This window comes from Meleagris gallopavo, chromosome 7 (genome assembly GCF_905368555.1).
Source record: "Meleagris gallopavo chromosome 7, MGAL_WU_HG_1.1, whole genome shotgun sequence".
In the NCBI taxonomy this organism is placed as follows: domain Eukaryota; kingdom Metazoa; phylum Chordata; class Aves; order Galliformes; family Phasianidae; genus Meleagris; species Meleagris gallopavo.
In genome coordinates, this window is record NC_139410.1 from 34,220,435 (window position 1) to 34,242,008 (window position 21,574).

The window sequence follows — 21,574 nt, forward strand, 5'->3', positions numbered from 1 at the left end:
ATCTCCTTCCGGGTGCGCGCGCACAGCCCTGTGGGAAGGCCCGGCCCTCCCTCCTTCTCTCTCTCCCCCCCCCTCACCACTACCCCCCCCGCGGCCTCCCGAGCTCCCCCGCGGCGCATGCGCAGTGGCTGCCTCCCATCTTCCTCCCCGGCAGCGCCGGAGCCCCCAGCAGCCGGAGCGGCGGCAGCTGACGATGAGGAGCGCGGGGGGGGCGGGGGGGGGCCGTTATTTATATCGTTAAAGGGACAGGCCACCCGTTTCTCCGTCGCGGGGGCTGGGGGGGGCCGTCGCACGGCCACCGACTTTCTTTCCCCCCCCTCCCCTCCTTTCCCCCCCCCCTTTCCCCAACCCCCCGGACCGGAGGAACCCGGGGCTGAGTGAAGCGCCGAGACGACAGCGGAGAGTTTCTTCTCTCCTCCCTCCTCCTTCTCCTCCTCCTCCTCCCCGCGGCCGTCAGCGGAGGGAGAAAGGGCCCCGCCGGGAGCACGGAGCAGCCGGGCGGCCCCCACCCCCCGCGCTCCCCTCCTCCCCCTTTATTGCCCTTTGTGTGCGTTCGCCGCCTGCGCCGCTCCGGGGCCGGCCGGGAGCCGGGGGGCCGCTGAGGTGAGTGGCGGGGCCGCGAGCGGGGCGAGCGGGGAGCGGTTGTTTACCTCAGGGCCGGCCGCCTGTCACCTCGCGGCGTCGCCGGGCCCGGAGAGCGGGGAGAGAAGCGAGGGGTTTGGCTGAGGACCCCGGGGGTGCGAAAGTTCGGGGGGTTTTGTGGGGGGGGGGGGGAAGTGTTGGGTTTTCGTGGTGCGGAGCGGGGGGTTCGGCGGGCGGAGCGGGTTGTGGAGAGTCCTGGCGGGGAGCGGGGTGGGGGGGTTGGAGCTGTGTGAGGTTTGGTGCCGGGTTTTGGCTCGGTCCAGCCGTAGGCCCCGGTCATACAAAGACTTGTTTGCCCGCTGAAGTTGGAGAGCCGGGCTCACCTCCCCAGGTCAGGAGGTGCCTCGGAGCTCCGGGGTTCGGGTGGTCAGCGGCTGCGTTCGGTTTGGAGTTGGCTGAGGTTGGGATCTGCCTGCCCGTGTAAGGCCAGGGCTCCGTCAGCAGCCACAGCCGTGGTGGTCAGGCTCAACCGACAGCTTCCTGCTAATTAAAGGAAAGCTACGTGTCAAAACGCCTAGAATACATACGGTGTAAGGGGATAAGCTGCTTGCTGAGCTGAGTCGAAGTAAACGTTGGCGCAAGCTTTCCAGAGGTTAAAAAGAATCCAGAAGTCAGAGCTGAGATATTGATACGTAGCTGATGTAAGAGCCCGCTCTATAAGTGGGATGTTTGCTGTCGTCTGCTTCTTTCTGGAGCTTAATTACGCTCTTTGTAATCTTAAAAAGGCAGCCGGAGCGTGTGCTGAGCCACGAAGTAGGCCGTGAGGATGTGTTTCATTGGGGCATGGCAGCTAAATGGAGGTCAGCGTCGGGCGTGTGCCTCTGCCTCGTGCTGGAAGGGTACCCACAAGAAAGGGCTCGCCCGTGGGTGCTTTGGGATCTCCAGTTTCTAATTTGGAGCGGCGGTTTTTTGTGACCGAGCTGGAAAGAGTTTGAGATAGGAGTAATTAGATTGGGTGAAAAGAATGGGGGAAATGTACGTTTGATCCGATAGCTTAAAGATGTCACGAAGAAGACTTGAAGGTAACAGCCATAACTCTAGTTCTTCCTAATAGTTTGCCTTCAGTTTTCCGTTAGCTTGTGAAAATGCGATACTTTTGGTTGTAAACACACAAAAAGCTTTGACAAAGTGATCATCGTCTTCAAAGCTTGTGAGAATCATCTTCAGACCCAGCTGATACACGTATAAAAGCTCATTCTTTAAATATATCATTCTTCTTTTAGCTAGCTTACTGCGTGCAAGGATTGGACAGCAGAAGACTGTCCAGGAATAGAGGACTCTAGGACCCTGCACATAGCAGGGGGGTTGAAACTAGATGATCATTGTGGTCCTTTTCAACCCAAGCCATTCTACGATATTATGACTCTGTTTCCTTTTCTTCATGACAGTGCTCTGTTTTTCAACCTGATGTACTCTCGTTTCTGTGTGGAAACCTAAGGATTATGCTCCCTGTGTTTGTGGAGCTACAGATCCTGCCTGCAACATCCATGGCCTACAGCTGATGAGATGTATTATTTATTATAAAGATTAACACTTTTATTTCTGTGTGTTTTAACGATGAAGATGGACAGGATTTGATTTAATGTGGTTGCTCAGTAAAATGCCCTAACGGAATTCTAAAACTGGGTAGAACAACCCATAGCGTTCTCTGATTGTAAACCTTAGAGATGGAATTGCTGGCAGAACTTCATTTCCATAGGCTTCTGGTTCCTGCAGCCATGTCTGTGCTGAATGGACAGCCGCTGCTTGGGGGATTGGATAGAACAGCCCTGAGGAAGCATTTGTGGGGCTGAGGCTCTGAACTAGTGTGCTTGTGTTGTGTCAGAGGTAATTGCTGTGTTTCCACAGCATTGCCTCATACTGAGGGGTCTAAGGCTGACTTGGGTTGTCTGGCCACTGTCACAGCGACCTCTTAGGAACTGAAAGAACTGAATCTATTGGTTCATTTTACTGCAGGCTGCTAGTTATCAACAGCTATAACAGAGAAGCAGTGTAGCTTTTGGCTTTTTTAATCTCTTTATGCTGCTGTTATGAAAAGGTATTTACAAATATTTATTGTTTCCAGGAGAACTGTGTGCATATATTTCAATTATTAATCTCCTGAGCAAAAACATAGTGATGTCTTTATTTTACGTATTCCAGGTTAGTGACTGCCCAGGCTCGCAGTCTGAGAGGTTGCTTTGAATTAGCAGGAAACCTATGGCACCAAGATGTAGGCTGTGCTAGCTGTAAAGGTTCTGCTTGGGCCAGGCTTGTACCTGTCCTTTAGCAGTAAGTCTTCCCTTGAAGTTTGCTGTCTTGCTGCCCATTGTAGTTGAATACGTTCATTAGTATTTAGTCTAGTTAAGCAGATGTTTAAAGAGAACCTTCTTTACGATGGAGGACTTTCAGTAATTTAATTTTTCTCTGCTTATAATCCCTTTATTCTTTGGATCTGGAGGGATCAGTTTTTCTGTTCTTTTTAAATAGCACTGAAGATGTTGGTATAAGCAACACTCCTCTCAAAAACAGAATGCCTTGTTTTACGTCAGGGTTTATTTGACTCAGTTTGTCAGTAGGTTATTTTTTCCCCTGCTGTTACTCATGGCGATTGTTTGCATGTGGAAGATCTGCACCTTGACTGCAGTCCACAACTACAGCATCCATTTCTGAGGCAGCAGTGAGCCTCAGAAATGGATCCAACATGGATGGATGCTCCTTCCGGAAGGGAGCATGCCGTGTGGGTGGCCCCCCATGCCTGTCTGTAGCCCTGCTGCTGCCTGCCTCTTCCCAGGCCTTAAGAGGTCCCATGGCCACAGCAAGAGGAGGATCTCAGCTCTATCTAGGTGGTTCAGGACACAAGTTTTGGAAGTGGCTAAGCTTCCTTTTCAGAAGTGCTGTTAAAACTTTTGGAAAGCAAGGAGTGGTTCTGCTGCTTGTGTTTGGGTTTGTTATGTTGGTTTGGGGCTTGGTTGGTTGGTTTGGTTTAAGGACCTTATATTGCTTTCTCTTTTATCCTGGTGGAAGTGAATATCAAAGTTACCATTGATCTCAGTAAGAAAAAGATACGGGATGCATTTTTGAATGAACTTTTGTCGTTAAGGACTTTGTTTTTGAGAGTGTTTGAAACCACAGACTTTCACTGACTTTTCATTGTAATTATTTCTGGTGGCACGATGCTGCTCAGTCAATTTCAGGTAGGCCTGCACAAGAACCGAAGCCTGAATTTGAAAGAAAATTTTGGAAAATCATTGGAAACATGTCAACTGTTAAAGCCTCCTGAAAGCTGTGGAACTACAGTTAAATCAAATTGGACACTTTCAAAGAGCAGCAGTTCAGAAATTAAGCAGTGCTGACTCCTTTCTGCTCTCCAAACTGAGTTCTTTATCACTGTGGTTGCTGTTCTTGATGAATTGTCTAGAAAGGGATTCACACTTAACAGAATTATAAAATCAATTTAAAATTTGTCAAAACCATATCAAATACAAAATTATAGCTTGTGATTTATATGTGCATATATGTCCTACTACATACATGGGTACATATGCATATATGTTTAGCTACATACACAAATGTCTGTGTGTACATGCAGGGATATATAAAAGTGGTGCCAAAAGTAGGTGCTTTAAAGCAGTGCTTAAAATGAAGCAATTGTGTGGCTCTAGAGATTTGTCTTTGGAGTTGTACCTCTGAGTTGTTGTTCTGATCAGGCACGCGGCAGCAGGAATCAGTCATTACCATGAGATGGCTATTCATAGACCTTTGTGAGACGACTTGATCAGCTCAGTTTGTCTGCAGCTTGACAGATGTTCCCATTGCAGAACTGTCCCTTCCCTCCTGCCCTTCCCATGGGAATGGCCGTGGAACAAACCATGGCTTTGAGTGCCTTGTTCTTCTCCAGATGTTGGAGCTGAGGAACGTAGTAGGGGTGATGGTTTGTCATTTTGCTGTTATCACTGCATGTTTTTTCTGAAGCCCTCTGTTTCGAGGGATTGAAGTTCACTTTAAAAATGTGAAAGTGTTACAAGTACTGGAAATTTGTTGGGGTTTCTAATAACTGCCTTTATTAAAGAAAGAATAAAGAGTTTTGTTCATCCGTTAAATTTTTCAATGTGTTTTTTTCATGTCTCTTATTTTTCTGTAACAAGAGATATTTCATAATAAAGCAAGCAGCATTTTATCAATTATGTCCTCACAATGGCTGGTAGCTGGAACCCATAGAAGCAATATGTTAATTGCATAATTCCCATCTATGGTGAAGGTGAAGTCCAGGATTTAAATGTGTGTATTCTCTTCACTTGAGATTAGTCTACATTTCAGTGACGTTAAATCCAAATTTATTTTGTTCCTTACGGAAGGAAGAGTGGTCTCAAATGTAAACAGCATCTTAAATCTGAGGCCCTTGGTTTGCCCAGTCAGTAGCATGGCCACACTAAGGAATATCCCTGAGTCAGGGAACCAGAACAGTTGTCAATTGTTTGCCCAACAAATCCTGTTGGATCAAATGGTGAAATTCTCAACGTTCAGATAACGAGAGGCTTGCCATAACATTGCCTCCTACCCTGCTACCAAAGGGAGCAAATGCAGCCTAACGTAGGAGAAAAGTAAAAATCAGCCAAGGAAAAGATAGACCTACGTAATACAGATAGTTTGATTTTTCCATTCGGTCTGCCTGTTGTTCAAAAACTTTACATTAAATTTCAGTTTACCAATTTTTGAAATTTTATTTTTAAGCTCTGGTAGATCTTTGCTGATGCGTTATTTAAGGTTGTCTCTTGAAGCCTACTAAGATTTTCATTTAATTGTGTAGAACGTTTTTTTGGTATTGAATCTTCAAGCTTTTACGTATATATACCTATATTTTTGTACACGCACACAGATATATATATATATACACACACACAAGCATATGCATGCAAATATATATTTATACTACACATAAATTCACCTGTACATTTCTATAAATGATTAGCCCACTAAAATTTGCTGTCTTGTGGTGGGACTCAGCTGGCACTGGTTTATATTTTAATTGTGCACCCAAACTACTTGTAAGCTGTGGGGGAGGAGGGCTGTTGTTTTCTTTCATGACTTTTAAGATTTTGATGCAACGAACACTGATGTGTTTATTTACTTTTCTTGTATGTACATGCTGTTGGCTTGAGGTAAATTTTATTTTATACAAGAGAACCACGTACGTGTGGTTTTTTTCTGGATCAGTATGCAATCTTTAGATGAGAGGAAAGATTTTGTTAAAAATCTGGATTTTTACAGCAGAGTTTTCTTTTTGCTGGGTTATGGGCCTTGTAAGCTCCATGAGGAAGAAGCTTGGCTAAGGCAGGTTGTTAGAAGGCTCAGGTGCAAGAGGTGGACGTGTTGGGACAAATGTGACGCAATGCATTTTAGCTAGGTTGTTCTCCAGCATGGCTACTTGGAATGGGAAATGGTAATGTCTTCTGGTAGTTGAATGGTCAGTAACACCTTTATAAATCCATTTTGAGGCATTAGGGCTTTTGAAAAATACTGTTCCATTTTGCAGCCACGTGTTTTGGAATATTCTGCCTTTTCATTTTTTTCTCCAGCAGTGATTCTTAAGGGTAGCCCCATTTGAAGGCTTAAGTCATTTTCCCTAGCAGACATCCATTCATGCTATCTCAGGTAAGATTTGGTTTTTTAAAGATGCTGTTTCAAAATTCCTCCTTTGCCATTTTGTCACCCAGGAGTCGTTGCCGAAGGATTTCTTGGCCAGTTTAGAAGCTGTAATCTAGTTAAAAGGTTTGTTTATGCTTCCCATCGCTGCGCTGCTGCTGGTATTGGAGCGCGGGCCGGAGCCAGGCAGCTCACTGTTTACAACATCCCAACTTCAATTAAAGCTGCAGCCTTCGCTTTGCTCAATAGCAGTATGGTCATGGCAGCTGCAAATAATTGCCAGGAACAGTAGAAATAGTCCGGTAGCTTAAGATTACTTTTTTTCTTGGTATATTCTTCTGAACTTTGTTGTTCTTTTCACATTTGGAGCCTTGCGTACATTTTCAGGTTCAGAAATGCTTTGCGCTTTGAAAAAAAAACAATGCCTATGAAAGACTCAAGTCTATAGGTAGGACTGGACCTTTCCAAGGCAAAACAGTAATTGATTTCAGTGGAAGTTTGTCCTAAATGAGCTCAGTGGGATGTGTTCCTCTCTGTTGAAGCAGGTATCGAAATGCTTCTGCCATAAGGGCAGCATTGGCTGCTGTCTGAATCCAAAGCCCCACTGTCTTTTCTCTGCTAAGATAATGTAAACGTTTCAGGCTGTGAAGTCTCACCTTCTCAGGATAGCAGCGATGGGCTGTATTTAATGGAAAGCAACTCAGGCGTTTGATTTCTGCCTTTTTGATTTGTGAACTAATAGCGTAGATTTCACTTAATCCTTGGAACTTCGGGCTGGTGTTTGTGTTTAGGGATTATGTGTTTAAAAATACGTGAATTGTTGGAGCCTTTTAAAACCCGGATGGCTTTCCTTGCAGCCTGCCTCAGTGATGTTAGCAGCGTGTGTGTGTGTGTGTGTGTGTGTATCTGTGTGTCTGTGAGCCATCTGAACCACAGCAGCCTGCCATATCTGGCCTGCAGGCTATTGGTTCCTCACCTCTGTTTTAAAATTAGTAAAATCATTTGCAGCGTGATTCATTTCTAAAAATTACTTGTCCATCTGTGCCGAGCGTACTATCTATAAAGTTGCAGTGCTCACTGTGCTGGTGTGGATGTTTTTTCCTGAAAGCTGGGTTATTGCTCGTAACATCTTTGCTGGGGCTCTTGTAACTGGCCAGAGCACGATGCTATTCTTCAATAATACCCCAAATTTATATATAATACTCCCCCAAGTCTATTTTACCAGTATAATTCTTCATTAATTGATATTTTGTGATTAAAATCCTATACGTTAGATAATTTAATCAGAGAAAAACATAAACGTTTTGTTTGCGCTCGTGTCAGTGCTCAGAATGACGTGACAGCAACTTCAGTGGGTGCAGCATCAAGCCCTAAACATGAGGTTTCATGAATTCTGACTTCATTGAAGGAACTGGGGGAATGACTGTCTCTAACCAGATAATGGCCACCTGTGCTGGTTGTTTGGTGACTTCTCAATCAGCAGAGATGCAAATTCCAAGTGGATCACCTTACGTATTTAGCTTTCTTCCCATGCTGGTGGTTTTTGCTGGTCTTTTTCCCATGCTCCTTTTATTTACGTATTTATTTTTAAAGTCAACTTCACAGTTATTATTCATAACTGAATCAGTCTTGACCATCTTTTACGCAACGCAGAACTCATTATCTGGTGTAAGAGTTCTGCTAAGAATCTACAGCCACACGGTGAAGTTGGACTTGAGGAACGTATTTCTGGACTGGAAAACAAACAGCACATTAAAAATTACCTTTAAGGTTTTTTTAAAAAAGTAAAAAAAAAAACCTTGAAATTACTTTGCTGATGAATGTATTTTGGTGCATAGGACCTACGTAACTTTTCTTCCTTGATAGTTATCAGCACAATAACTTCCATCAGAAAATGAACGCATAAATTTTCTCTACCACTTTTTTTTCTTACTTGAAAGCAATTAATCTGATTTCTCCGAATATTGATCTACAGTGTATGAAAAGAAGTTGGAAATTTAACAAATTTTAACAACGCAGTATGAAAGGTATTAATATACAGCTTCTGCTAATTATTGCAAATAATTATAGTACAAGTAACCATATATCTAGAACACTTCTGAGCTTCTATAATGGAAAAATGAAACAATATTTTTTAGTTACTGCTTTGGTAGAAGTAATCAAAATTCATCTGTAGAAAACAAACTTTTTGATGTAATGGTGGTGATTGTAAAACGTTTCATTGCTAACTGCTGGTGAACCTTAAACTGGAGGTATCTTAAAGCATCTCCAGTTATCAGTGTCTTGGAAAAAGAGTTCTTTAATGTTTCTCAGGCTTCTGTTTAATGTTCTAATGTAAGGTCTGAAAAAAGGCCTGTTGGTGTGTGTGCTAGAGGTCTCCATAGGCAGGTGGTATTTTAGGATTAGGTTATACAAACGCTTACTTCCATCAAAAATTTGCAAATAATTACTACTTTTTAAATCTCTGTGCTAATCCTGTCGAGTACAATCCACAATTATGCTGTCCCCAAACTGCACAGACCTTCCTGCTGTTTGCTTTACTTGCATGCTGTGTTCCTCCCATATTGGAGTCCGCAAGCACTCACTGGCTGTTTGTTGCTGTAAGACATGGGAGTTGACACTCAACATGGCAGCACCAAGTTTGGAATGCCGCGAGTAAGCACTGCCAAGTAGAAATATGTTTTATGCAGACAACCAGCAGCAAAGCTGCCTTCAGCAGAGGAGCTGGCTTCTTTGAGCGGTGAGATGCTGCACGTGGATGAGTCCCTGCTGTCCAAGTATGAAGCCCTGGCTTGTATTTTCACATGGTGTCAAGCAGAAGGTGCTGCTGAGACCCAGTCTTTACTTAACAAAGAGTCACAGGACGGTTTGGTCGCAAAAGGAAAATAGAACAGGCATTCAGGCTTATAAATAAATAAATGCATAATATTTGTATTAGACTTGGAAGAGCTGATGGTTGGTACATCCAGCTCATCAGACGGATGTGGGCAGCAAGCCCCATTGCTTTCAGATAGTAACTACTCTCAGTAGAAGTGCTCCAATATAGTGATTTTTGGCCCAGATGTTTAGGCTTCCACCAGGGAAGGAAGTCTCTAAACAACTGAAGGCATGACTTGAGGTCGGCTTTGTTCTCGTCGTCCTGCTTCAGTCCCACTGTACAGCTGAGCATTCTGCATCTGGCTGGTGGGGAAGCATTGGAGAACTGTGTGCTTCCCAGAGCAGCTCGCCCTCACAAAGCCCTACATGTTTAAGTTTTCATGAGGAAAAGCATCCCTTCATTGTTTTCTGGGCAGGGTGAAATGCTCAGCATACCTTCCCTGGCTCTCCGTTAGTTTGTTTACTTTGACTGCATTCGTTCTCATTTGTCTCCTATACAGACAGTTCTAATCCACTACTGTACATGCAAGTATCTTTTGTTAGTTCTCTCTGAACCTCCCCATGTTTTTTTTTTCAACATCAGATGACCAAAAGTAAGCACAGTATTCCTAGCAAGGGGAAGCCGCTGATTTATATGGATTATTATAATCCAACATCACGCAAGCAAAATCAAAAAATAGTTTGACTACCTAATGATTCAGAAATGCAGAAGTGTTGCCAACAATTTTAGCATTTGTTAGCTTTGCACTTGAGCAAATGCATTCTGGTAGAGAATTTAACTTCTTATTTTTTAACTCTTGTCTTCAGAGTTTACAGACTGAATTTATTTCACAGAAACAGGAGTGTCTTACAATTAACAGAAAGATGAAAGCTGCTTTTAAAATTGTTTTCATCTGACTTTTCAGGTAAATGTTTCTAGATGTACTCAGGGACAGTTTTCTGTCAGTTACAAGCAAAGGTTTTTTATTGAATAGGAGCTTTAAGAAGATGTACAGCATCTCCTGGTTGAGATAATAGTCTGAAGTGTGGCTTATGCCATAGGAAACAAGTTTGATGTTTCTTAGGGAGGTAATAAGCATCTCCTAGATAACATTAGTTTCTGTGTGTTATGGGGGCTTTAGTATTTCACAGAAATGGGACTAAACATTTTTGAGGAGCCTGAGCAGAAGAAGGAACCAGATGTGTTGATTCTGTAAGCTTTAAACACTCTGCGTTTAAAGAGTTATTTTCTGATCCCTTTGAATTCAGCGGCTGAGTGCTTTGTGTGCCTCTTCTGGACGGTGTCTTTCTGTGCACTTGTCAATCCTGCTGGAGCCTTGGTGTTACTGCAATATAGAATAATAGTAATAATGAGGGATTTTTTTCCTTCTGTGAAAATGATTTTGGACTTAATACAGTGGAATGGTTTAAAATAGTTTGGCAAAGAATAAGAAAAGAGCAGTGGTAATTTAGGGTGAACAGAAGAAGAGATTTCTAATGAGAGAAACTTGATTTCTAAATCTAATTTCCATTGGACAGCTTAAATTCCAATTGCTGATGCTGTTCTGTGTTCACTTCTTAGTGTTTGTGTTGGCTGGAAGGGAATGTCTTTGAACTTACGAGAACTTAATTTTTTCATCCTTTATTTTCCTGTTCAAGACTTAACAAGAAAAAAAACAAAAACAACTTTCCTAAAATACTTAAATTTGTTTTTCTCTAAACTACAACAGCTGCACAACTTCCTTATAAATAACTATTTTGATAGAATTCTGCCAAAAAACATGAAAAAGGGATTTGTTCAATCAGCTGAAATGAAACGATCTGCAGAGTGGCAGTGAGTTATGTACTTTCCCCGTAGTTCAGCATCTGATGAATAATATGTTAATAGATGTGTTCTAAGTTAGAAAACCAGACTGAAGAGAATTTTTAATTTAGATTTGATATAGCAATATGCTGGTCGATTGACTGTTTGACTTGAGATGGATGCAGGGGTGGGTGGATCCACCAAAGTGATAATGCCTGTTCTGCAGGAGAAGTAAATGCACGCTCAGCAGCTGGATTAGCCTGCACAGAGCCTCTCGTTAGATGTTTTTCTCACCACTGTGAAATGCAAAATTTTAGAATCAAGCTTAATTGTTCTGGATTAAAGCAAGGCAAATAAACTTCTGCGACGTGGAGATTTTGAATATTCAAGAGTAGTGATCTCATTTTTGTTTATCAACAGGAGAGTGCTACATTGCTTTCACTTGTACCACCACTTTTTTCTTTATTTTAAAGGAGAATGTTGTTTCTACAGAGGAAAGTAGCACTCATATATTCTTTGATCTATTCTTTTTCCGATGTATTTTTGTGTTTTGCTTTTTTTTCATATTGCTGTCATGCAGTGCTACCATTTTAATACTGGTTTGTTGCTTAAGCTTTAATAATGTTTTCCATAATAAAACTTTAGAATGATGTCTGGACGCGAAGCTGTGTTGCTGTACTGGAGATGATTGCCTTCCTAAATTTGAATATGTTTGCACAGATACATCTGTGGGGTTTTTTGTTTGTTTATTTGTTTTGGAGACTACTTCACTTGACAGTATTATCCGATGGGAGCTCTTTCCCATCCAGAACTGACTGAGACCTGCCCATCTCTGTGAGGTGAGTTGATGTCCAGCACAGGAGTGTGGCACGTTTTCCTCTGTGAAACAGAAAGAAAAGTTTGTGACTTGGGCAAAACACTTTCCTCATTTCTGTAATTTCTTTAGAGATTTGTGTGTTTAGTCCTAAAAGTCTTTTTCATAAATATAGCTACAGAATACTTAAGGCTATTCAGCTCATCTCTTCAAGGCTTCAAGGGCAGAGGATTTCTTTCTTTCTTTTTATTTCTTTCGGAACTAACTTTATAATTTTTCCTTTGTTGAATTGACACTATAAAATTTTATTTTAGAGGATTTGATAAGAGAAGGAAGAAAAGGATAGACTACAAGTAGGGCACAGAAGAAAGTTGTAGGTTATGAAATATTTTCAGGGAGGAAGGGCAGTAGTTTGGTGTGCTCGCGGAGTTTCCTGTGTCAGCATTTGAGAAGCCTGGAAGAGATTATCTTCAGCCAACAGTAGGTAACTGAGGACAGGATGTGGAGGGAGGCTGAACTACCAACACAAAGGGAAGGCAGACATTCGCCTGTTTCAGAGCTGGGTTTGCTTTAGATGTCCTCTTGATCTTCTATTCTTGAGCTGAGCGCTCTGATTAAAAACTGAGCGCTCGTGTCTTGAAGTAGCCATTCTAATAGGCTTTTAGCTATTTTCTTTCTTTTTCAGAGTGAATTTGTTGTTATGGAGAAATGATAGCAACTTAACAGATAAATAGGAACAATTAAACACTCGTTTGTCTTGTGGGGCTGGTTTTCTACCCTGTGTTGTTTTCCACATCCGTGTATATTTTATGGAGAGAATTTGCAGCTCTCTGAAATGCATGGGCAGTACTCATAGAATTAGTTAGGGGTCAGCTGGCCAAGAGGGTTTCTGCAGTGATGCCTGCTTGCTTCTCCCCAGCAGGTGAGCTGCTCTCTGGGCACGCGCATCGCTCCCTGCTGGTCTCAGCTCTGTGCCCTCCAAGACTTTTCTCTGCCTGTCCAACAGCAAAGCTGTCCATTTGTCATCAGCATTTAAAAAAAAAAATATAAATACATATATAGTCATCCTCCCAGCCTCGTGGACTGGTAATGCTTCTGGAACGTGTGCTGGAGACAGTGGGGTGTGTTCATATTGAAGTGTGGAGCAGGTGGAGCCAGATACGCTGTGCTGAAGCCATCGAGTCTGAGATCAGTCATGCCAGTGCCAGTTGAGACTTGTGTTGGGCTTGCTTGTATCGTGAGCATTATCCTTTACTCAGATGCCATTCTCACAGAAATGACTTGTTTTTTTAGGTTCAGAGGTTTGACTTGGCTAGGTACTTCACTTGTACTGGCCCTCTGTGATAACAAGGATCAGTACAGCATATTATTGTGTTACTGAACACGCCTAAAGATTGACAGAACTGTGAACACGTAAGGAGACCAACACCTTAACAGTGCCGTGACCCAGATGTGTGTGTAGCTGCATCTTGCAGTTGTGCTTTGTTGTTGCTGAGTTTCCAAACTCACGACTGCCATAGCCGGTCTGCACATTAATATGCACTCTTGTTAAGGAGTATGTTTCTCCTCCTTCAGTCCAGTTGCATGATTGTTTGCCATCACCCTTTGTAAGCTCCGCTACAGCAGATCCAGTGAGCTTCTTTGCTTATGCCTCTTTCTTGGCAGGGCCAAACTCTGGTTCTGCCTCTGTTGGATGAGCAGTGCCTGCTTGGTGCTGAGTTCCTCTTTCAGCAGGCTGCAGCCTGAGAGTCACTGAGGGTTCGGGACTTCTTCCCACCTTCTGACTCGTTGAAGGTGCTCGCTGCCCTCGAAGGGGAGTTGTTACATCAGGCCCAAGAAGTGGGTTGCATGCAGCAGCTGCTGTAGTATCTGCAGCTACCTTCTGATGCAAGGTAAATACAAGGAGGTGAAATACGTAAATACGAATACGTGAGATACTTGAGAGCTTCTGTAAGGCTAGTTTATCATACGTGGAACTTCTCTGATGGTGAACCAGGTCTCATTTCACTTGCTAGATGAATGACAAGTACTACAGCAGCCCAAAACCAGGTGGACGTGACCCAACTGCAAGAGTTTGGAGATTGGGCTCTCTTTATTAGTATCTTGTTTCTGCAGTCATGGAGATGCTTTCAGTACCTCACATATACTGTGCAGCTACTGGCAAATGAAGACCACAACACGTGCATCTGAAGTGATAACTGGCTTTGGAGAGGATAGCCTTCACTGATTTAGTTGCGTGCATTCATGGAGGCTCAGTTGTGAAGATTGCTGACTGGTAGTGCAGGTCTTTGCTAGCCATATTGACTCTCTTCCAGTAATAAATGTAACAAGTTTTGTATTGGTAAAGTGTACAATTTCACACAAGTGGGGGGCTCTGCTGTTCATTTATTTAGGCAGTGAAGGGCTTATACTTTGTGAACAGCATAATTTTTCAGAAAGATATTCCGTTGTCATTACCCACTTGGCACTTAAATGATGACCTTAGAGTCCCTTATATGGCCATGTTTAAATCACAGAATTAGCAGCTCTAGGATGAGGAGTGTTCTGTGCCTCAAGACAAAACCACAGCCATTTGAATGGCAGCGTTAAGACAGTGTGACCAGTGGTGGTGGTGTGCTCTGCACAGCAGACATGCAATTGTAGTCTGCAGTGGGTGCAGCTGTGTGCAGGCACATTTCATTCAGTCCAAGCATGGGGCAGATCTAGGTGAGCCAGTGTGTTGTTGTCTTTGCTTTGCATGAAGCTCTAGATACAGAAAATCCATTGCCATGATGAAAAGGAGAATGTGGTTTTCTGTTGTCGGTTTATTTTTATAAGTATTATAGGGTCTGGTATTGCAGACCCTTCAGTAACAATGCTAAAAGTTTGGATACAGTTTTCTGATTCTTCTTTCAAATCTTTAAAACGCGTTTTAAAAAAAGATTAAAAACTAAATCTTTAAATGAACTGAAAGTACATGTAGAAAATACAGTTTCTTGTCCACTGGTAAGTTCACAGTTAGAACACAATAGTGAAACAAAACCACATGCAAAGTTGTGTCCTTGGAGAAGTTCTCCAAGGAGTCTGCAATAGTTCTGCACTGACACTTTCATTTCTGTATTCCACAGCGTTTCTAGCACAAATAGAGAGCCCAGATCAATGGTGTAATTTACCAATTTAGACCTTAATGTCTATTTTAAGCAAGTAAAATCTTAAATTTTTGCTTAGGAGTTGGGCGGCATCTTGTGAAGGAGCGTTGTGGCCTCTGACCACAGGTGGCTACAAAGCCAGAATAAATACTGATGGGAGAGCATACCGAATTTGTAAAATATCAATCCAAGCAGAACAAAAGGATTCTTTCTATCTCCTGCCTGAAAAATACTCTTGATTCTTCCCCACCCCCAACAGAAGGAATAAATGAACAAAGAGTTCAACTGAACTGAGACAACAACAGAAGCAGAAAAGGTAAAAAGCCAAAACCAGTGAAGAGAGCGGAAAAGGAGGGTCATAAATGATTTGTTGCGTGATACCTAGGTTGTTAATGCTGTTAATGATTGAACTGTTTATTGGGGATTACAAAGGGTTAGCAAACTGCTCTGCTCAGGAATGTCACTGGCTGACAGCATGAGTGCAGCCAGGCTAGCAGGAGGGCCTGAGGACAGCTGCTTTGGGGCTCTTTGAGCTTAATTCAGTGACAGGATGATTTGGATTCAGACACTCCTCTGATGCTAATAACTATATGGAACTATTATGTTACAGGTGTGATAGAGTTACAAGGAGCGTGGAACTTTACAGAAATATGCAGTAATACTTGCTAGACCTGTACGTCTAGTTTGGGGGTTGGAGATTTTTGGTTTGTTTTTAGTTTTCGAAGAGTTCTGTTTTTGTTTTTAATAAATACAAACTTCTTCAAATCATCTGATAGTTACACGTTATTTCCCTTTGCTTTGAGTCTACCTTAGTTGTTAGTAATCGGTATAACAGCGTTACTAACATGCAGCTGAAGCTACCCTCATAAATGCAGTGTTATTAGTTAAAAACTGGAAGTCACTTCTCCTATTTTAGCCCATCGTAATGAAGGTTTCAGTTACCTCTTACTGGGTTGCAGCTCTAGCTGCTTCTCTCTTGGTTTTTATTCATGCTTACCGACGCAGGATCCTGGGTTGTGTCCCTAAGGGTGGTGACCTTAAAGAGGACTTGCAGGAGTGGGGTTGCTTGTTCTGTTTTGTTTTGCTCTTCCTCCTCACAATCCAATTGCTCCTGTTCTTAAAGCTGTTGTGCAGAATCTGATCGTGAATTCTAGATTTAGACATCAAGGAGGAAACTTACAAGGTTCCTTCCTGTAATAGAGATGGGAACTGGAAGAATATCCATGCTTGTCATTTCCTCACAGAAGAAACTCTTCAGTTTCTAGCCACATTCCTGCTTGCACAGCCATATGATCAGCCTGTACTTATTTTAAATAAAAAGATGTACATTACTGATGTCTCCCCCAGAGTCATAGACCTTTCCATCCATTTAACAGCTCTTGGACATGATATTTCTGAATGGTAGGTCCCACCGTTATAGTAGACTATTGAGTTTTGCTAATTGATGTCATGGCTTCAAGTTGCATCAAAGGAGGTTCGGGCTAGGTGTTAGGAAAAATGTTTCCTCCAAAAGAGCAGTCAGGCAGTGGCACAGCTGCCCATGGAGTGTGGGGTCACCATCCTTGGGGCTGTCCCAGAGCCATGGGGATGTGGCACCAGGGGATGTGGCACCAAGGGATGTGTGAATGGGCATGGTGGGGTGGGTAGGGTTGGACCTGGTGATCCTAGAGGCCTTCTCCAACCTTAATGATTCTATGCAAATTATTCAGATGGTAAAAAAGTGAAGTATAAAGGAGTGTGTGTGTTTTCAGCATTAGCAATCCTGGGGAGTAACAAGCAGGTAAAAAACAAAGTTGAAACACGCTGAGCACTGTTTGTGAAAAAGCATTAATCCAAACCACATCTTTGTGTACATGGTTTTATTTTACTTACTGATAACTGTTGGGCAAAGCATGTCTGAGTAACATTGCTGGTATATCCTACATAGAAATTCAACTAAATGCAATATATTAAGTTATCACAATTCACCTTAATTAGCAAAATTCATCAGCTGCCAGTCAAACTACTCTAAGCTCCAGCTTTGGATGCAAGTTAGTGCTTACTGGGCAAATGTGAGTGTGGTAGCTGTGAGCTGCCAACTGCTGCAGTAACTTGAGCTGCTGGGAAGGTGAGGGAGTGCTTGCAGGGAAGCTCCCGATGCTTGGAAGCTGTTCCTTCAAATTGTATGTTCCTCCTTCTTCTGGGGCTGGTTTGCTCTCTCATACTGTAACATACAGTATAGTAAATATGGAAGTGTAAAAATGCACTGACAATTGTGTCAGTGAATGATAAATGTCACCTTTTGTGTTTTTTATTCCTCAAGTTCTTCAAAAGTTGGTGTAAAGCATTGCATTAACCCTTACTGTACAATAGCAGAGACCAGCATACTGCTTTGTAAATTCAGGATAATTTGTGAACAGTATTTGGGGGAAATAACGCTGTCTCTCTCTATCCCCTAAAAAAATCTCCTTTCAAAACTCTTGAATTTTTGCAAATCTTTCTAGATACTGTGAAGAAAGGGAAATGATATGGCTGAATTGTCTCTCTTTAGCATTTCCTCGTATTGTTTAGGACCATTTCATTGTATAGCTGCGTTGTCCTACAAAAGTCATAGTATCTGCACTGATAAATAATGGGTGCTTTTTCTGAACTGTCCTTCATAACCCAGCAGTAAGTTCTGAATGGGAACCTACTTGATAAACTTGGGTTCAGAAGATGCTGACAAGCAGCTGTGTTAGGAGCCGTGTCCTCTGTGAAGCAGCCTTAGACTGTTCACAGCTTGTAAGGGAAGCGGCCTCCAAACTGTTGTTGGGGCCTCTCAACCCAGACATCTCCTCATTATGCCACCTAGGAGCTGCCCTGTGCCTCTAGATGTCCATAGCCTTCTATTCAGAAAGAAGCCCAGACTCTTACCCTGCCTCCCTGCTCAGCAGAGCCCAAGGAAGATGCCCTGAGCTGCCCTCTGAACCTGGGATAAAGTGTGATGTTAGCATGTATCCATGGCAAGAGAACTTATTGGGCCCCCAAATACCTCCTGGGCTCTGGAGACCAATTTGGAGAGTCTGATGGCTCAGCTGTGAAGGAGAAGATTGATAGTATCACATTTTCTGTTTTATGGGCGTATATTTACAGACCATTGGTAACACAGCTCTGCCTATTCTTGTACAGTGCAGGGAGGTTTTCTGGCATTAAAATAGGTTGGAATTTAGAATTTTTCCATCTAAAAGGAAACCGTTTCACTGCAAAAGGAATGATAAAATTTTGTAAATGTGTTCTGATTGAAGGAAAAGATGGCTGGCTATCCCTTCACAGATTAAAAATTACTATTGTTCCTTCAAGCTGACAAGGAACAAAGAAGTCATGTAGAAATCAAAGGTGATAGAAAGTTGCTCTTGCCTGGCCTAGTAAAGGCAAGAGGAGAGCAAGTGCCCTATTTGAGGTTAGAACTTGAATTGTAAACTACTGAGGAAGCAGGCTGGAAATTCTGCAACCCACAGTAGTTTTGTTCAGGATTTGTATTGGTGTTGCTCCTCCTAAGAGTCTTTGTAGACTTGTGTTCCACCTGCCTGTGGGAAGGCTTTGGCGTTCCTAGTGGAGGATTGGGTGGTTTTTCTGACCCATGGAGGATGTGAATGGGCAGTGGAAGGCTTAATTTGCTTTCTCAGGGTTGCCTGAGGTACATTTAGGTACATTTACATCCTGGCAAGAGTTTTTAGTTGCCGTTGGTGTGCTCAGTATTGCATAACACAGAATTAGGAAACTGTCAGAAAGACCCAAAAACTTGGGAAAGGGAGGAGATATTACAAGTGTATTTGGAAGAGGTGTCTGTAAACCCAAGGAATTTTTAGGCTGTATCCATTCTGAAACAGTGTGGCTGCTGCTTTTTAACTTTTTTAATGCTTTGTGTGAAACAAGCCTAAGTCGGTTTCTCTTGTCACTGTAAGGAATAAGGATTCACATACTTCACTGTTAAGTAGTTTGTTTTCTTTTTTCAGACATAACACTCATTCACCTTTTGTGTTTCATGAAATATCTTGGTGTAGCAGCACATAAACCTTTTGTTTGTTTGTTTGGAAAAGTAAATTGGAGGAGCTTTGTCTTAACCAATGTATTTCTTGGGAACAGTGAAGCTCAACCTTCTGCCAGCTCAGGCTCCTAACCTGGATCTGTTTGAGGCTTCTGAGCTGAGCAGAACACCAGGAACACGTCACGTTGACAGCTTCTTGGCTATAGGCTTTAGTCTTGCAGTGAGGTGCTTTTAATTCTCCTTACATAAACTTTTGGGTATTCTTCCTTCTCTGTTGTTTCTCTTAGTGGCTTGAATTTTCTGGCCCAGGAGCTTTAACACTGTCCTAATACTTTAAGAAAAGGATTTTAGCATCTTGGCATTCTTTAATGTTTATAAGTAGAAAATGATTAGTAGGAGATAGCAATTACATGTTTCTTGCATGGGATCACTGTTGAGGATGGGAGGAAAAAAAAAGAAAATAAAAAAATCTGCTGGTTACTTGCTGCTGTTGTGTGTGCTTGCCTGGCTCATGGGGAGAGCAGTCAGCTCAGAGGAGCAGAGCTCTGACACGAGTTTGTCCCAGGCAGAGGAGCTCCTGTGTTCAGCTGAGCATCGCCACGGCTTTCTAGGAAGCGTAGCCAGAAGCCCACCTTGACTCTGTGAGGCCTTTAGTTTGTTAACGTTCATCTGGTTATTGAGAGAATTCTGAGCAATAGGTATTCAGCCGTGGGCCTCCAAGGTGTGACTGCAGCGTATTGAGGCGTGCTCCAGCCAGATTGGGTAGGAAAAGCTGCAGACCTGCAGCAGAACAGGCTTTGACATGCTCCAGCCACTCACAGGCACTTCTGCTGCTTGTACCCAAGCTAGTGAGATTAAAACTAGGTCATGTCTGTCTGTCTGCAGTTACACCCTGTGCTAGGAGTGAGGCATACCTTGGGCTTGAATTCCTCTCCCTCTTCTCTCTCCGCACCCCAAAGATGGAAGAGTGAATGTGAATCCAGGCTTAGGTCAGAGGATAATGCTTTTTGCTGCTTGGTCTGATAGCGCTAGGAATCTACTGCTGGGATTCTTCCTGGTTTTAGCAAGTGGCAGGAGCAGCAATCTCCTGGTTTTAGGAAACTGAAAAATCAGAGTGAATGCCTGTATTCATAAAATATTTAGTTATGGGAGTTCAGTTGTGCCATTCTTGCAGCACAGATAAATTCATAGGAGAGGTTGAGCAGTCCTGTTGTGTATGGTCAGGGTCATTCTGTCTCTGCACAAACTCCTCTGCAGGCATTGGGTGCGAGTCACAAGCCCAAGGATGCGTTAGGCAAGTCTACATGTAAGGTCCATGTAGTTTTAGGGTATGGTGATGATGTCCTAAAAACACATACACATATATTTCTAGGCAAAAATAACCATATTTTACTGATGTTGATTCATATTCACAAATGGCAAATGTCCAGACATCCTTCTTTCTGCTGACTTCCTTTCCCATCCTCCAGCCTGCATGTTTCTTTAAGGAGAAGAAAACAAACTTTCACTTCCAGATTCAAATGCATCTCTATTGCTACAAACCTCAGAGTAGTCAAATAGGAAGGGAAGACCTTCAGGTAAAAATCATAACCTGGGACCTAACTCTGTCCTGCTTGGGGCATTCATTTCTCATTTGTCTCTTCTGCTTAAAAGATACAAATATATACATATATATTTGTGCTAAAGCTACTCACAGAGGAAAAGTGTGAGCAGAGAAGGTGCTTTGTACCTGTGGAGCTGCTTTGTGTCACATTCACAGAACTGTAAGTTGTGTTTTCAGCAGATAGGAATTCTGAAAATGTATGGGTCTTGCAGGAATGCACGGTTCGTGTTGTTCGTAATCACTCAGTGCATCACAATCCAAACCTGGTTTTAGAAAACGCGCTTCAGATGTGTTGTTGTTGATATTTGTGTGCTGTCTGTACGTTCAGGGGTTGTTTTAATGATTTGCAATAATATGGCTGAGGCTGTGTGCATTATATAACAATGATCGTGTTGTTTTGTTGGTTTTGTTGTTGTGTGGGGCTTTGTTTGTTTGTTTTTTTCCTTCGATTGTTTCATTTGTTTCTCAACATCAGCTTATAGGTGTTAGAAAGATGGGGTTATTTTATATTTCTGTAGGAAAAACGTTGCTTGGAGAGGGGTTTCTGGTGCGCTCTGCGGGAAGCAAGGAGAGTGGTTGATAGAAATGCAATAAATAAATAAATAACTGTAGAAAAATGTATGCGAGTACAATACTGCAGGAAACATGAGACAGCAGAAAAACAGCCTTCCTTGCAGAATCGTTTGATCGAGTGCGCTTCCTCCCTGACAAGGAAAATTCAGATTAAGAACTGTGACAGTTGTCAGCCTTTAAATGGGATCAATTTTATAAGCCCAATTGCAATTTATTTTCTTCGAGGATCATAATTTCAGATAAATATTACTAAAAGGCAATTCTAAGCCGAAGAGACAAAGGCAATTAAACTCCACATTAATTTGTTTACCAGTGTCACATGGAATAAAATGACTGTAAGTTTCCATAAATTGTCTGGCTGTGCCACTAGAGAAATAACTTTGTGGAGTATTGGAATGAGGCCATCTGAATTCTTTTCTATAGACCTGTGTTTAATTAACGTTACGTGACTGATGCTTTATATGACAAAATCCATAGCAAACAGTGCTGGTGTTAAAGTTCACATTGGCCGAATCATATTGGG

General features: G+C 42.5%; 1 protein-coding gene across 12 annotated transcripts in view; it reads left to right on the forward strand.

Annotated features, from left to right (window-relative positions):
• The first annotated feature begins 90 nt into the window (after positions 1-90).
• MBD5 (methyl-CpG binding domain protein 5) overlaps positions 91-21,574 on the forward strand; it is a 130,249-nt gene continuing 108,765 nt past the window's right edge. For 11 of the 12 annotated variants that reach the window (XM_085227883.1, XM_085227888.1, XM_085227889.1 and 8 more), the window contains exon 1: positions 91-603. The gene's annotated coding sequence lies outside the window, so the exon portion shown is untranslated. The remainder of the gene's footprint in view (positions 604-21,574) is intronic. The other variant, XM_085227887.1, reaches the window with a different exon arrangement.